The sequence below is a fragment of the Eptatretus burgeri genome, chromosome 6 (genome assembly GCF_056783735.1).
Source record: "Eptatretus burgeri isolate ZD-2024b chromosome 6, Ebu_testis_v1, whole genome shotgun sequence".
NCBI lineage: Eukaryota > Metazoa > Chordata > Myxini > Myxiniformes > Myxinidae > Eptatretus > Eptatretus burgeri.
The window spans coordinates 31,392,463-31,410,868 of NC_140966.1; positions in this window are offsets into that span (position 1 = coordinate 31,392,463).

The window sequence follows — 18,406 nt, forward strand, 5'->3', positions numbered from 1 at the left end:
ACGGTGAGGTCAAACATCCAAAACATTCGATTTTTGATGGTTTGGTACAGAATCATCGTAGAAACTTCTGGTTTGTGTCGCTACCTTCTCAAGAGACAACTTTTATTAGACAAGGTCAGAGGTCAAGTTGCCGATTTCGTAAGTACCAGTCTATGACTGCTTGTTTGTTAGTTTGTTAGTTTGTTCGTTTGTTTGTTTGTTTGTTTGTAGGCACGATAACTCGAGAACGGAAGAAGCTACCAATGTCAAATTACACCACGTGATTCAGGAGGGTGATGGCAAGTGCTGATTAGATTTTGGTCAAAATCGGTCAAAGGTCAAGGTCACAGTGAGGTCAAACACAAGTCCGTAAATTCACGTGGAGAAATGGAGTATTTTTGCTTCGCTCGACATTACGAGTTCATTTTAACTTCGATTTTAATTTTGTCTTCGATTTTAATTTTGTCTTCGGTTTTTGCGATCGCTTTGGACGCTTAAAACTCAGTTGTAGAAATTCTGGTAAAAATCGGATGTTTTGGAGACGTTTTAAGATTGTATAAAAAAATATTTCACTCGACGCGTCACGGGTCGTCCCATGATGCAGTGCGCTCGAGCAGACGCGTCTTTGAGTTACGTTAAGGTATAATATAATTGCGTGGAGAAATGGAGATTTTTGCTTCGGTCGACGTTACGATTTTTGATGGTTTGACACAGAATCATCGAAGAAACTTCTGGTTTGCGTCGCCACCTTCTCGAGAGACAGCTTTTATTAGACATGGTCAGAGGTCAAGTTGACGATTTCGTAAGTACCAGTCTATGACTGCTTGTTTATCTTGCCAAAACGAAGTTTTTGCAAGATATGTAAGTCAGCTTGTATGTTTTTTTTTTTGTTTGTCTAATCACGTATGAAAAATTCTGCAGAGCACAGTTATCATCGGAAATTTTTGTAACTTCGCATATCAGAGGCTGATAGAGGTCCCTTTCAGCGCATAAAATTTTCAAGGTCAAAGGTCAAGGTCACTTTGTCGCAAATCAGGGGAGTCGACGAAACCCTTATTTTTTGAGTAATTTTGATCGGATAGTCTCCAAACTTCATGGGAATATAGTCCATGGTCTGGCGCTCAGCTGATTAATTTTTGGTGGCGATTGGCCTTGACCTTCATGGTTAACGCCTGAGGTCAAACATATTTGACCCCAAGGTCAAAATTTCAAGTTTTAGGAACCATATCGTGTCATACCTCAAATTGAACACCTCAATGAGTGCTTTCTAGATATGTCAAGCTTGAGACATTATGACGTCATTTGGTGACATTATGAGGCAAAGCATATTTTTCATGGTTACTCTGTAGAACGATTCTCATCGGAATCTCTCGTAGGCAGATATTCCTCAAGGAGTCGCTCCTGGTGGATAGCAGCTCTGTTCACCTCAGTGTGACCTTAAAGAAGTCACACGTGGTCACCTTTTGGCAAGATACGGGTCACCCTGTGGGTGACATTGGTTTATTTGTTTGTTTGTTTGTTTGTAGGCACGATAACTCGAGAAGGGAAGAAGCTACCAATGTCAAATTACACCACGTGATTCAGGAGGGTGGTGGCTAGTACTGATTAGATTTTGGTCAAAATCGGTCAAAGGTCAAGGTCACAGTGAGGTCAAATATTCGATTTTTGATGGTTTGTAACATAACTCGAACGGAAGAAGCTACCAATGTCAAATTACACCACGTGATTCAGGAGAGTGGTAGCTAGCGCTGATTAGATTTTGGTCAAAATCGGTCAAAGGTCAAGGTCACAGTGATGTCAAATATTCGATTTTTGATGGTTTGGAACAGATAACTCGAACGGAAGAAGCTACCAATGTCTAATTACACCACGTGATTCAGGAGGGTGGTGGCTAGCGCTGATTAGATTTTGGTCAAAATCGGTCAAAGGTCAAGGTCACAGTGAGGTCAAACATCCAAAACATTCAATTTTTGATGGTTTGGTACAGAATCATCGTAGAAACTTCTGATTTGCGTCGCTACCTTCTCGAGAGACGGCTTTTATTAGACAAGGTCAGAGGTCAAGTTGACGATTTCGTAAGTACCAGTCTATGACTGCTTGTTTGTTTGTCGTCTGTCTGAACAAGATATCTCAAAAAGCTACGAATGGATTTGGATGAAGCTTGGTGGACAGGTTCAGTGAGTGACAAGGACCAATTGATTTGATTTTGATGAAATCTGGATCAGGAGACTCAAATTTAAGTCATTCTTTGACCATTGAGAGAGCCAGAAACTATATATAGCATGATATTTCAAAAGGTTGTGGACAGATTGACAAAACTTGGTGGATGAGTTGCACAGTTGACAAGAACAAACCGATGAAATTCTGGTTGAGGTTTGGATGCAGATCCGTCCTATCAGTGGGATGGAAAATGTAAACTGTTCAGCCTGGCTGTGGCGTTCTATTTTTTTTATTTGTTTTTTTTAGCTCGCCTGTTCAAAGAACAGAGAGCTATAGCGATACCCCCGGCGTGAGCGTGAGTGTCAGCGTGAGCGTGAAAATGTTAGTTTTTGGTGCAAGTTATTTCCTTTCTCATGTTTTTATCTACCACACTTTTTTACTGATTACAATCTACAAATACATACATTGCTTTAAAATTATTTGGATCAGACTTCACTGCAATGCTTTAGATAAAATATTATTAGACTAGTCTTTTAAAAACGATAAATGTATAAACAGGTGAGCTTTGACACCAACACTCTGGCTTATCATGGATTTGTGTTATATCAGTATTCAAAGGTCAAACTTTCTAACTCGCCTACAAACCACTTATTTGGTATTAGCCTCACGGTTAAGTTTGCGAGCTTCGGATATTAGTGTCCCAAGTTTGAGCCCCTGTCATTCTGTTTTTTTAACAGCAGGTGGGTTGACTCAACCTGTCGTCCTTCGGAGGTTGGCAAAATGAGTACCAGCTTCCTCGGATGAATGAGCAATTTGACGATGCCACATCGGAGTGGCAACCTGTCCAGGACTGTGCCTCCGAGCCAAAGAAAAACTGCCGCAGCAGCCCTTGTGTCTGAAGACGGAAAAGGAGTGGCTCTTCCTCTTTCTTCGTTAAAAACGCATTCAACATTTATATAATTGATTGAGACAGTCAATCGGAGTGGTGAGAAAGCTTTAAGTCTGGGGTCAATAAACGAGGAAGTACATACAACATGATGTTCCACACAGTGTTGAAGTATATACTTCAATTTTATAAAGTCATGATTTCTTATGGAGGTCATTTAAAAAAAACAGCTGGAAGTTTAGTACTGCTGAAGCAGTCTTATACACCACCCCAACCAATTATTAGGTCAGCTTGCTGACGCTTCGGCAAAGCGAAGTGGGGTCCAGGCCGTTTATTCCTAATGCAGTACATGAAACACCCTGCAACCCCTCCCTCCAGAAAATAATTTTTGGAACGCCGGCCACATTTTCCATCACTTTATCATGCAACTATTTAGCAATTCTCCATGCGTCCGCACTCCTTTGTTGAAAGTTCCGTGTCAATTGCTCAAGCAGTTGATGAGAAAACAAAATTAACCAGAGTTGGTGTCAAAGCCACCCAATGCTCGCCTGCTTATACATTTATCGTTTTTAAAAGACGAGTCTAATAATATTTTATCTAAAGCATTGCAGTGAAGTCTGATCCAAATAATTTTAAAGCAATATATGTATTTGTAGATTGCAATCAGTAACAAGAGCGCAAGTGAGCACAATATATGCCCGGACAAGAAGGTATATTCAGAATTGTGCGACGACATGGAAAACAGCATCCTGGTTGCCATGGCAACCACTTTAGATGATGAACGTATGTCACGACACACCGTCTCCACAGTCTGTACTTATGTACCAAATATGAAACGTGAAAGTTGAAAACTTTGGGAGTTAGAGTGCGGACAGGAATGGAGGGAAAACAGCATCCTGGTTGCCATGGCAACCACTTTAGATGACGAACGTATGTCACAACACACCGTCTCCACAGTCTGTGTACCTATGTACCAAATATGAAACGTGAAAGTTGAAAACTTTTGGAGTTAGAGTGCGGACAGGAACGGACGGAAACAGCATCCTGGTTGCCATGGCAACCACTTTAGATGACGAACGTATGTCACAACACACCATCTCCACCTATGTACCAAATATGAAACGTGAAAGTTGAAAACTTTGGGAGTTAAAGTGTGGACAGGAACGGACGGACGGACGACCGGTATCACATAATACGCCCCGAGATATATATATATATATATATATATATATATATATATATATATATATATATATATATATATATATATATATATATATATATATATATATATATATATATATATATATATATATATATATATATATATATATATATATATATACCAAGTCGAAAACACCAGGGGGTTGACTCAGCCTGCCATCCTTCCGAGGTCGGCGAAATGAGTACCAGTTGTACTGGGCCCGGTGTATGCCCCGGTTAGAATAGGTGTACCATATCCCTGTGTGTCGTAAGAGGCGACCAGGGTTGCGTCAGGAAGAGCATCCGGCGTAAAAACCTATGCCAAATCATTATGCGGACAACAAAACGAATTTCCATACCGGATCGGTCGAGGCCCGGGTTACCAACGACCGCCACCGGTACTGGTGGTCAGCAGGGTACCAGTGGAAATTGTGCTACTGCTGGGCGAAGGAGGAGAAGGAGACGGGGAAGGCGAGTCCGGAGGCAGTGGGAGAGGGGGAAGGGTAGAAGTGTGGAGGTGAGAGTTGGAACTCTGAATGTTGGGACGATGACTGGCACAGGGCGAGAGTTGGCTGATATGATGGAGAGAAGAAAGGTGGACATACTGTGTGTACAAGAGACCAAGTGGATGGGGAGTAAGGCGAGGAGCATTGGAGGTGGTTTCAAACTGTTCTACCATGGTGTGGATGGGAGGAGAAATGGTGTCGGGGTAATCCTGAAGGAAGATTATGTCAAGAGGGTCTTGGAGGTGAGGAGAGTGTCTGACCGAGTGATGAGTGTGAAATTCGAAATTGAAGGGGTGATGATGAATGTCATCAGTGCATATGCCCCACATATGGGGTGTGAGATGGAGGAGAAAGAAGATTTCTGGAGTGAGTTAGATGAAGTGATGGAGAGTGTATCCAAGGATGAAAGAGTGGTGATTGGAGCAGATTTCAACGGGCATGTTGGGGAAGGAGGATGAGGAGGTGATGGGTAGGTACGGTCTCAACAAGATAAATGTGGAAGGGTAAATGGTGGTAGAGTTTGCAAAAAGAATGGAAATGGCAGTGGTAAATATGTGTTTCAAGAAGAAGGAGGAACACAGGGTGACGTACAAGAGTGGAGGAAAGTGCACACAGGTGGATTACATCTTAAGTAGGAGATGCAACCTGAAAGAGATTAGTGACTGTAAGGTGGTGGCAGGGGAGAGTGGAGCTCGACAGCATCGATTGGTGGTCTGTAGGATGACTTTAGAGGTGAGATTGAGGAAGAGAGTGAGGGCTGAACCAAGGACCAGATGGTGGAAGTTGAAGGAGGAAGACTGTTGCATGAAATTTAGAGAGGAGGTGAGACAGGCGTTGGATGGTGGTAAAGATTGGTGGGATGATTGGGCAACTACAGCAGAAGTGGTGAGGGAGATAGCTAGGAAGGTACTTGGTGTGAAATCTGGACAGAGGAAGGAAGATAAGTAGACTTGGTGGTGGAACGAGGAAGTACAGGAAGAAGGGGTTGGCGAAAAGGAAGTGGGATAGTCAGAGAGATGAAGAAAGTCGGCAGGAGTACAAGGAGTGGCAGCGAAAGGCAAAAAGAGAGGTGGCAAAGGCCAAGGAAAAGGCATATGACGAGCAGTACGAGAAGTTGAATACAAAAGAAGGGGAAAAGGATTTATACCGATTGGCAAGACAGAGGGACCGAGCTGGGAAGGATGTGCTGCAGGTTAGGGTGATAAAGGACGCAAATGGGAAAGTGCTGACGAGTGAGGAGAGTGTGTTGAGAAGGTGGATGGAGTACTTTCAGGGGTTGATGAATGAAGAAAATGAGAGAGAGAAGGTTGGAAGAGGTGGAGATAGTGAATCAAGAAGTGGGGTGGATCAGTAAGGATGAAGTGAGGACTGCTATGAAGTGGATGAAAAGTGGAAAGGCGGTTGCCCAGATGGTATACCAGTAGTGGCATGGAAGTGTTTAGGAGAGATGACAGTGGGGTTGTTAACCAGATTGTTTAATAAAGTCTTGGAAAGTGAGAGGATGCCGGAGGAGTGGAGATTAAGTGTACTGGTTCCGATTTTCAAGAATAAGGGTGATGTGCAGAGCTGTGGAAATTACAGAGGGATAAAGTTGTTAAGCCACACCATGAAGTTGTGGGAAAGAGTAGTGGAAGCTCGGTTAAGAGGAGAGGTGATGATCTGTGAGCAGCAATATGGGTTTATGCCAGGAAAGAGCACCACTGATGCGATGTTTGCTTTGAGAATGTTGATGGAGAAGTATAGGGAAGGCCAGAAGGAGTTACATTGTGTGTTTGTGGATTTAGAGAAAGCTTATGATAGGGTGCCAAGAGAGGAGTTGTGGTATTGTATGAGGAAGTCGGGAGTGGTGGAGAAGTATGTGAGGATCGTGCAGGATATGTATGAGGACAGTGTGACAGCGGTGAGGTGTGCGGTAGGAATGACGGACCGGTTTAAAGTAAAAGTGGGATTGCACCAAGGATCGACTCTGAGCCCTTTCCTGTTTGCAATGGTGATGGAAAGGTTGACAGACGAGATCAGACTGGAGTCCCCATGGACTATGATGTTCGCGGATGACATCATGATCTGTAGAGAGAGTAGGGAGCAGGCTGAGGCGAGCCTCGAGAGGTGGAGGTACGCACTGGAGAGAAGGGGAATGATAGTCGGTCGGAGTAAGACGGAGTACATGTGCGTAAATGAGAGGGATGGTGGTGGTATGGTGTGGTTGCAAGGAGTTGATGTGGGGAAGGTTGTGTTATGATGATATGGTAGGTGGTCATATTTTGGACCATTAGCTGTGTGTTGATCAGCTGTCGGGATTCTAACCTTGCTTGTAATTGTGTATTATTCAAACCTTGCTTACCTTGCTTTAAAATGTTGCTTTAAATGTTTCAGGCTACCAATGTTCCATGCACCCCACTGTTTTTGGACAGCGCCCAGCTGTTTCTGTTTCTTGGAAACTAAGCCCTTATCACCCTTCCTGTTGCTCTGTGGTGGTGTGCCCTTAGTGCGACCTTGGAGAGAACTGTGGAACTGTTCCTTCAGTGTATGCTGCCCACACATTCCTATTCTCAGTGATCACCAAAGCTTTGCCTTTGTTATCAGCAGGTACTAGTGAAGGAGTGTAGGAAGTTTGGAAAGTTATTAGTTTGCAAGACTTGCATATCTGAGAGTTGTGTAGGTGGCTTGGAAACTGTGGGTTGCATATCTGAGAATTGACCGATTCAACTTCCCCTAGGGCCCCGAGGGAGGGGGGAAAGAAGCCCACTGCCACATTTATTTCTTTTATTTCTTTGTTTCTTTATCCCTTAGCATACACTTTTAGTCCACACCCAGTTTTGCTTTTACACTTTTAGTCCACACCCAGTTTTGCTTTTGTGTGATTATATATGTGATGGTTTTGAAGCATATTCTCAATGTGATTCGGGGGAGCCTGACTGAAGGGTCACTGAGTCACATTCCGCATGCGTGTGGTCTTCGGAAATAAAACGTGTAATTCGAGGATCCTCATCTGACTCTGTCATCTTACTCGGCCGAGTGGAGAGTCATAACAATTGGGGACGAGGATGGGATTCGACTGATGCTGGCGGTGTGGACGGTGGGACTCCACTTGGTGTACAGCGATCGCAAGGGATCAGCTAAAAGGTACGTGACGATCGCACGTAGGGCACCTAAAATAGGGAGCCCCAGTTAGGCGAGCGCTGTACACTTGGTGGGTTGCGCCCTGCCGGACGCAGCTCCAGGATCTGCTCGAATCAAGAACTGTAACGGTAAACACATATGAGGTGATTCGAATGTGGTTTGTCTGAAGAGCACAAAGGGGGAGGGCTGTCAGGCAGTGTTTGTAGAGCCGGTAAGGGTCGAGGATAAAGGTATCCGTGTGAAATAGGAGGAAACAGGTTGGAATCCTGTACCAAGAGAGGGAAGGTTAGAGGCCTTCATTGGGTTTGAGGCTATTAGGCGGCTGATTGAAAGGGATCTCGGTCCCGGTGTAAAAGGAGAAACGATTTACAGCTATTAGGCGGTTGATAAGATAAGAACAAAAGAATGGGGAATAAATCTTCAAAGAACGAGAAGATACCAAAAGGAACAACATTGAAAGTTATCAGTGACAAATATGGAATCGATAACGTAAAGGGAATACAGGACTGGGTGAAGTGGACCGCGGGAAGGAAAGATCCCTTTCCGCTGACTGGATCCTTAGATCCAAAGATATTAAACACAGTGAGTAATGCGCTGATAGAGGGCAAAGCAGGAGGCCCGAAACAAAGTGGACCACACTGGAAAGCATTGGCCGCGTGGCTAATGGAGTCGCAAGTTGAGACAGAGCATAGGCGACTCGGACTAGAAGGGACTGTGAACCAACGAAAAATACAAGACGAGGAACGACAAGGGAGACTAAAACAGGCGCTAGACCAGCTAACGGAAGTTAAGACACAGGGAGAGGACAAACAGAAGGAACTAGATCAAGTGTTAGCGCAGCTGACGGAGGTCAAGATACAGAGTGAGGAGAGACAGGAGAAATTGAAGCAGGCGTTAGCACGGATAGCAGAAATCAACGACGACGTGAATCGAAAGACGACAACCCGACTTGGGACAACAAAAGGAATTTACCCCGTCTTAGAAGGGGACAGAGTAAAAGGAGGGACCGACATTCACCAGTTCCCCATGATGCAAGCAGCAGGGGGAGATTGGGTTTGGAGATCATGGACCCCACAAGACATTAGGGGAGTAAAAGCTAGCATGGAGGAATGTATAAAGAAAAACCCAAGAAGGGCAATTCAGATATTACATGACCAGATAAAAATGCAGGGGGCAACCAGGACAGACATAGGGTTTATCTGCACTGCTGTCCTGCCCAGCGCGGTTTGGAGCCGGCGTGCGGCAGCCTGGGGTGTCAAAATGGAAGGAGAAGAAGATACCACCTTAAACCGATGTTACCCAGAGGGAGCTGACCGGGACGCACAGGCAGTGTACAGGGGAAGAGTACAAACCCTGATGGAAGAACTTGCGGCAGAGATGGCCCCAAGGGTGATGGATTGGCAGGCAATACAGGATGTCACACAGAATCCCAAGGAATCACCTGCGGAGTACAAGGCACGACTGTATGAGCAGATCGAACTGCACTCAGGATTTATTAACATCGCACAGACGCCCCTCCATTTCCTGAACACTATGTTCGTAGATGGACTGTGTGACGAAGTAAGGTGAGAGGTGAAAGCGGACATGCCAGGGTGGAAAACGGCTGACGTAGATGCCGTGTTTGAAAGGGCAAGACAGGCTTGGCAGACTCTAAGAGAAGAGGAACGGAGAGGAAAGAAAGATACCAAAGCTCTAGTTGCAAGAAATCTCGAATTGAAAAGCCGTAAATACGAAGAGAGGGAAAGCAGGCCTCGCTGGGAAAATCCAGATTGGGAACCCCGGTATGAAGCCGAACGGGACCAGCGGAGACCTTGGAACCGAGAGAAGGAGCCGCAAAAACAGGGAGAATGCTTTAACTGCGGTCAATCCGGGCACTGGTTTCGGGACTGCCCGGCACCGCCTAAACAACGAGGCTGGGGCTCGCGGCCACCACAACAGCAAGAGAGACCAACGGCGCCCCCTAGAGAATATGAGAGGAGAAGGGAGACAGCAGGAAGAAACTATTGACATGAGGACACCGTGGTGGCTCCGCAAAGGGAAACGCGGAATGTAAGGGAATTGACCACGACCTTAAACGTAGAGGGGAGACAAGTAACATTCCTGGTAGATACAGGGGCCACCCGGTCAACACTAAAACAAGGAGAGATAAAGAACCTGCCACTCTCAGGCGAGTCAGTGAGTGTGGTGGGGGTTTCGGGACGGAGAGAGGATATCCCGATTTCGGACAAATTACGAATTGAAGTAGGTCCCCTGCGGGGAGAACATGCATTTTTGGTAGCCAAACACACCCCGATGAATTTGTTAGGAAGAGATTTGTTGTGCAGAATGGGATGTACCATAACATGCAAGCAAGACGGAGTCTTCATAGATGCTCCGCTGACATTGCAAGAGGAAGTAATGACCCTCATGATGACCGAACTCGGACCGGTAGTCTATTGATTGCGGGTTGTGTCACAAGAGGGGAGAGATAAACTGACTAGGGATTGGGAAAGTGCGAAAAGATTGCGGGACGTAGAGGAATGGTTGCGTGGCAACGACATTGAATTGAAAGAAGTGGAACTGCCTTTGCACTGTACGGTCTATTATGACGAAACAGGGCAGGATTTTGATTACTCGGACAGAGTACATGAAGAGTACGCTACCACACGCACTTTAATGACAACCACTTTGTGGATCGGGAAAGAGGGAGCGGCAATGGAGGTGGAGCTAACCGCCAAGGAACGTGAGCGAATGAAGCACAGAGAAGGACTTACCCCGCACGTCTCAATGGCGGTCGGTAAAGGTCATAGTGCCGAAGAACTGGGAAGAATGCTGACCAGGTTGAGATGTGCCTCGGAACCACCAGGGAGGGATAGCGAAACCCAGGGCACTTTACAGGCCAGTCGACGGGGGGATGGATGGAAGGTATACTTACCTGATCAGATTTTGTCATGTATGCTGGAAAGGCATGAGATGAACAGCGAAAGGCCACGCCGCCAGACAAACAGGGAAACGAGAACGGAAGAAAGACTACAGGAAGTACCTGTTGAATTATGGACACGACATCCGAATGACGTGGGGCAGAGTGCTAGCCGCAACGCCCGTGTCTATCCAGATAAAGGAGGGGATACCCCTGCCTCGAGTGGCTCAATACCCGTTGCGCAAAGAGGCAATAGAAGGGATCGCTCCGGTGATAGCATCATTACGCGACCAAGGGGTGATAATACCTACTAAGAGCCAATGTAACACACCAATCCTGCCGGTGGAGAAGCCCGGAGGAAACAAATGGAGGTTCGTACAAGATCTGCGAGCAGTGAATAAGTGTGTGAAAGCGTCCTTTCCCGTGGTGCTACACCCTGTTACGATACTGTCAAGGTTGCCGTCCACTGCGACGCACTTTTCCGTGGTAGACTTGTGCTCGGCGTTCTTTAGCATACCGCTAGCCAAAGAGTCGCAACACTTGTTTGCCTTCAGCTACGACGGACAACAATACACCTGGACTGTACTTCCGCAGGGGTTCTGCGATAGTCCAACGCTCTTCTCGCAGGCTCTGAAGGAGGACCTGGAGGACATAGAGCTCCCGGAAGGATCAGTCATGATACAATATGTGGACGACCTGTTGGTATGCTCGGACAATCAAACGAAATGTGAAACGGACACTGTAGCGCTGTTAACAGCTCTCGCCCGAAAGGGCCACAAAGTCAGCAAAGACAAATTACAGTTTTCGCAGCCAAGGGTGACGTATTTGGGACATATACTGGAACAGGGGCAGAGGAGCCTCGGAGCTGAACGGGTGGAGACAATCCTAGAGCACCCAAAACCCACAACATTGCGACAATTGCGGCGGTTCCTCGGAATGACGGGGTACTGCCGGCAGTGGATCCCTGATTATGCAGTTAGGGCGCGATCACTGTACGACATGGTAAAGGAGGCAGAGGGGGATAAGATCTCCTGGACGAATGGTGCGAACAAAGACTTTGAAACATTGAAGTAGGCCTTGTCAAAAGCACCGGCATTGGGGCTACCGAACTATGATCTTCCCTTCACCCTATTCGTCCATGAAAGAGGAGGGTTCGCCCAAGCGGTGCTGACGCAAGAACACGGAGGAAAGAATAGGCCGATTGCGTACTATAGTAGTCATCTGGACTCGGTCGCCGCCGCCTATCCTGGGTGCTTACGGGCAGTAGCAGCAACGCAATACGCAGTGACCAAAACAGCAACGCTGGTTTTGGGTTCTCCGCTGACCGTGAAGGTACCGCATGATGTGGCGGCGCTGATACGGCAAAATAAGACACAACATATATCAGCGGCACGAGCAGTTCAACATGATTTGGTGCTTTTGCAGGCAACTAATATAACGATCGAAAGATGTTCGCCACTGAACCCAGCCTCCCTAATGCCAGCGGGCGATGAGGGAGAGGCACATGTGTGTGAACGAGTGCTGGTGGAAGAGACAAAGGCTAGGCGTGACCTACAGGAAGCCCCGATCGAGAATGCAGAGTTAGAACTGTTCGTGGATGGAGCAGCGAGGAAGAACCGGTGGGGAAAAACCATCGCTGGCTTTGCAGTATGCACCGCAAGCGCCACCTTGAGGAAACAATTGTTACCAAAGGGATTTTCAGCCCAACAAGCTGAGCTGGAAGCATTGATATGCGGGTGTGAGCTGGGTGCGGGTAAGACATTGAACATATACACAGATTCTAGGTATGCCTGGGGCATCTTACATGACTCTGCTGCCATTTGGGCCTTGCGTGGCTTTAAGACGTCCTCAGGGAAGGTTATCCGACATGGGGACTTGATCAAACGACTGATACGAGCAGCACAAGAGCCGCAACAGATTGCAGTGATTAAATGCAAAGCTCACACAGGAGGGACAGATGAAGTGTCAAAAGGCAATGAAAGAGCAGATTTAGCGGCAAAAGCAGTGCTCGATGAGGAGGAGGCGAACCCACAACCAACGACCGAACTTTACATGGAGCAAATGGTAGACGGTCCACAAACGCAAGAACAGCTGAAGGACCTGCAGGTCTCCGCAACTATGGAAGAACAGGAATCATGGAGGGTGAAGGAGGGTGCAAAGCAAAACACACATGGAGTATGGGTGGATGAGCGAAACAGGCCATTTGTACCCCGGATATTGCTACCGTGGCTAGCCCTCACTGCACATGCGCAGGGCCATATGGGAATAAAAGGGGTGGCGGAAATTATTCGTCAAACCTGGAATGCCCCAGGTGTAACAACAGCAGCAACAGAGGTGGTTAGCAATTGTGCGACCTGTGGTAGACATAACAGGAAGTATGCCGCCAAGAAACGGGGAGCACACCCACCCCCGTCTGGACCGTTTCAACACCTTCAGATGGATTTTATAAAAATGCCGGCATACAAACATCACCAATATGTGCTGGTAATTGTGGATATGTTTTCTAAGTGGGTAGAGGCCTTTGCCACGACCAATCAGGAAGCTGATACAGTGGCCAAACTACTTTTACAGGAAGTAATTCCGCGATTTGGGATTCCAACACGACTATCCTCGGACCAAGGAGGGTCTTTCACGGCAAAAGTAATGGAAAAGGTAGCCGAAGGCTTGGGTATCAACCAGAAACTGCATTGTCCGTACCACCCCCAGTCAGCAGGGGCAGTAGAAAGAGAGAACCAAACCCTAAAGCAGACGCTTTCCAAACTCTGCGAGGGCCAGTCAATGCCCTGGCCAGACGTGCTGCCGATAGCGCTCATGAAAATGCGGGCAACAAATAATGCCACAAGGGGGCTCTCGCCCCACGAAATAATAACAGGACGTCCTATACAGTTATCGGCCTCGGCTCCGCCAGATATGGGAAATTGGGATTTGGCATGTATGACTGACGGGATGATGAACTATTGCAGAACACTCACTGCTACCATTAGGGCTTTTCACTCACAGGTACAAGAAGCATTGCCGATACCTGCTGGAGACCCGTTACATGATTTCCAACCTGCTGAACGAGTTTGGGTGAAAGAGTTCCTGCGGAAAGACGCCCTGCAACCCAAGTGGACCAGACCCTACACTGTACTTTTGACCACGCTCTCGGCCGTCAAAGTGAGGGGTAAGAGTGCATGGATACACCACTCACACTGTAAACGAGCACCCAAGGAAGCCGCTGAAACTAGGGAACCGGAGGAGGTAACCTCAGCAGAGGTTCCGGCTGTGTCCGATTCAGTCTTTTACCGGGATAGTGAAGACGACGACGAGGGGGAAGACGTGATATCTCTACAGAGACCCCCTCCACCACCGAACCAAGACGGGGCTGGCCCAGCAGGACAGGGAGAAATAGGACAGGGAGACCCACTGCAAGCAGAGCCAGGTGCCCCGCCGGACCCGGGACCTGAAAACGTAGACAACAGGGATCCTGAAAGACCAGCGCTAGAACCAAACGCCCCGCCAGACGTGGAGCCGGAACCTGGACCAGGCACCCTGCCAAACGTGGAACAGGCAGGTTTAGGCGACAACAACATTATAATACAGGAAACAGCGACAGGACCTTTGACGACACAACATGCAACTCCTGGTGCTAGCGCTGCTCCTGTGCGAGGGCGGCCTGTCACTAGGCAGCAAACCGACAGCCTTAGACCCCGAGAACCATACACGCCTCCTACACCTCGACCACGAAAGGGTAAACGGGAGTGAGTTAGCAACTTCTTTACAGCGAAGCAGGAGAGAAGTACCGAGAGAGGCGACAGCAAGCAAATATGCAAATTTTGGGACAACCCATAACAAGGAGTTAGACACAGTAAGAGTCTTTTCAGTTAACCGCACCCAACCTTTTTCGTCAATGATTCCGCACATTAAGGACATAAAGGCACCGCTGCTCCGACCTCAGCAACTCATAGAAATACCCTGCATCCTAGCAGATGGGTCTAGTGACCTGGTAGAACGACACAAGGAACTTGCGGCCATCATATGGTACTACGATATTGCGGGACGGGATCTCTTGGTAGCTCGACAAGTAAAAAAACAGAGAGGGCAAAAGGGATCCTACAACCGACAAGGATATGAATGGGGCCAGCATGCAAGTCTGATAACTAGAATTCCACAAGTACCAGACGACACCCAGTTGGCATACTATTGCCGCGTTCTATTGAGCAACCAAACAGCATGGAGTAGTTGGATACACTTTGATGTACGCAGACAGGGGCCGCCGACAAGGCCCCCGAATACCTTTGTAGCCCTAACCACAGAGATAGCAAACATTGAGAACCGGAGTGAGTGCTGGGTGTGCCTTAAACCACCATCTGGCCTCGTGACCGGACTTCCTCTTTTCGTACTACCATTAACCATCTTCAATCATGTAACCGGACCAGTAGAAGGGCTCGAAGCTAAGACCTCAGCCCGTGGTTATACACAACGGGTCTATGCAGGGAAGAATCCAAGTGCTAATGTAATGGTGGTACCATCTCCCCTATGGGTAGAAAATACCAGGGGAGCGGTTTGTTTTACAGGACAGGGAGCAAACAGAATGGGAAAGTCAGAATGTGAGATTCAACTTCCCCTCCCGAAATCAACTGACCAGGAAGTCATCGCTGTTAACCCGGACACCCAGGTAGAGGAGCAAGTAACATTCACAATAAAAGCAGCCTTACACCATGACAACGGGATGATCCCGCCAAAAGGCATTCACTTGGTTTGCGGGGACAAGGCTTACCCCTACCTACCGAAAGGGTGGGAAGGGAGTTGTTATTTAGCTTCAGTATTTCCGGACAGCAGGATTAAGACCACTTTTTACCCTACCCCTGCACCACCACGGCATCGACGCAGCGCATCAGAGACAGGGGATCCAGAGGGATGGGCCAGTGTATCAGAGCGCTTAGGGGTGATCAAAGGCACCTGGTGGGAGAAGGCTCTTGGCTTTTTCATGCCGCATGCCGGTACTACTATTAATAGCATTAGGTTAGATGAGCTTTCACAAGTTTTGGAATATTTAGGTAATGTAACCATGGCTTACTATACAGAATTAACAGATATGTTGGTATCAATGCGCGCTATGGTAATGCAGAACAGAGTAGCTTTAGACATGCTTCTAGCAGAGCAAGGAGGGGTATGCGGGATGATTGAAGGAGAATGTTGCGTCTGGATCCCGGACCCAAAGGACATAACTGATCGGGCGGTGACCCGAATTAAAAAGGTGGTGGAAGTTCTCACAAGCAATCGAGTGGAACGTGAGGACGGTTATGCATGGTGGAAGTCGATCTTCCAGGGCTGGGGAGGTTGGTTGTTGCGACTAATAGGGTCAGTACTTTTAATCATTGTGGTGGTAATTTTTGGGGTGTTTCTAATCAAACTTCTCATTACCATTTGTTTGAAGAAGTGCTGCGCAGCGTCACCCCTCACCCAGGCCATTATAATAATTAACAGCGAACTCTCTGTTGAGGACGACTTGGCCAGTAATGGGGAGGGGGACGACCAGGGCCTTCAGGGGGACGTCATACACGTGGACCTAGGCCAAGGTTTACAACCATTCCTCCTTGTTGAAGCAGATAACTAACCCAGGAGAGAGTGCGTGTCGTTTTGCCTTCCAGTGCAAGATGTGACTCCTGCGCTGGACGAGCTTACACCCGTGCCTTGAGTACTACTTTTGCTACTTGCTTATGTATAATTGTTTAAACAATAGTATTACCACTGCTGCTAACATAGAACAGTATTACATGTTAATATGGTGTGGACTTAGCATTGAATTCATACACTGCAGCTTAAACGGGAGGCATGTGGCAGTGGGTAGGACAAAAGGGGGAAGACAATGGTAACAGAAGCTAACCTGAACCACCGGCAGTTGGGGACTTCTCATTTGGAGAATGTTGATGGCTATCCACGGCATTCGTAAATCCCGTTTGGCAGGCGCGGGGGCCTAGGGGTAGCTGCTACAGGAACCAAATAGGGGTCCACTCAGTCGGTGAGTATCAGGTGTGGCTGGGAATGGTCAAAATATGACCAAGGAGGGAAACTGTTATGATGATATGGTAGGTGGTCATATTTTGGACCATTAGCTGTGTGTTAATCAGCTGTCAGGATTATAACCTTGTTTGTAACTGTGCATTATTCAAACCTTGCTTTAAAATGTTGCTTTAAATGTTTCAGGCTACCAATGTTCCATGCACCCCACTGTTTTTGGACAGCGCCCAGCTGTTCCTGTTTCTTGGAAACTAAGCCCTGTTTCTTGGAAACTAAGCCCTTATCACCCTTCCTGTTGCTCTGTGGTGGTGTGCCCTTAGTGCGACCTTGGAGAGAACTGTGGAACTGTTCCTTCAGTGTATGCTGCCCACACATTCCTATTCTCAGTGATCACCAAAGCTTTGCCTTTGTTATCAGCAGGTGCTAGTGAAGGAGTGTAGGAAAGTTATTAGTTTGCAAGACTTGCATATCTGAGAGTTGTGTAGGTGGCTTGGAAACTGTGGTTGCATATCTGAGAATTGACCGATTCAACTTCCCCTAGGGCCCGAGGGAGGGGGGAAAGAAGCCCACTGCCACATTTATTTCTTTTATTTCTTTGTTTCCTTATCCCTTAGCATACACATTTAGTCCACACCCAGTTTTGCTTTTACACTTTTAGTCCACACCCAGTTTTGCTTTTGTGTGATTATATATGTGATGGTTTTGAAGCATATTCTCAATGTGATTCGGGGGAGCCTGACTGAAGGGTCACTGAGTCACATTCCGCATGCGTGTGGTCTTCGGAAATAAAACGTGTAATTCGAGGATCCTCATCTGACTCTGTCATCTTACTCGGCCAAGTGGAGAGTCATAACAGAAAACACCAGGGGAGCGGTCTGTTTTACAGGACAGGGAGCAAACAGAATGGGGAAATCAGAATGTGAGATTCAACTTCCCCTCCCGAAATCAACTGACCAGGAAGTCATCGCTGTTAACCCGGACACCCATGTAGAGGAGCAAGTAACATTCACAATAAGAGCAGCCTTACACCATGACAACGGAATGATCCCGCCAAAAGGCATTCACTTGGTCTGCGGGGACAAGGCTTACCCCTACCTACCGAAAGGGTGGGAAGGGAGTTGTTATTTAGCTTCAGTATTTCCGGACAGCAGGATTAAGACCACTTTTTACCCTACCCCTGCACCACCACGGCATTGATGCAGCGCATCAGAGACAGGGGATCCAGAGGGATGGGCCGGTGTATCAGAGCGCTTAGGGGTGATCAAAGGCACCTGGTGGGAGAAGGCTCTTGGCTTTTTCATGCCACATGCCAGTACTACTATGAATAGCATTAGGTTAGATGAGCTTTCGCAAGTTTTGGAATATTTAGGTAATGTAACCATGGTTTACTATACAGAATTAACAGATATGTTGGTATCAATGCGCGCTATGGTAATGCAGAACAGAGTAGCTCTAGACATGCTTCTAGCAGAGCAAGGAGGGGTATGCGGGATGATTGAAGGAGAATGTTGCGTCTGGATCCCGGACCCAAAGGACATAACTGATCGGGCGGTGACCCGAATTAAAAAGGTGGTGGAAGTTCTCACAAGCAATCGAGTGGAACGTGAGGAAGGTTATGCATGGTGGAAGTCGATCTTCCAGGGCTGGGGA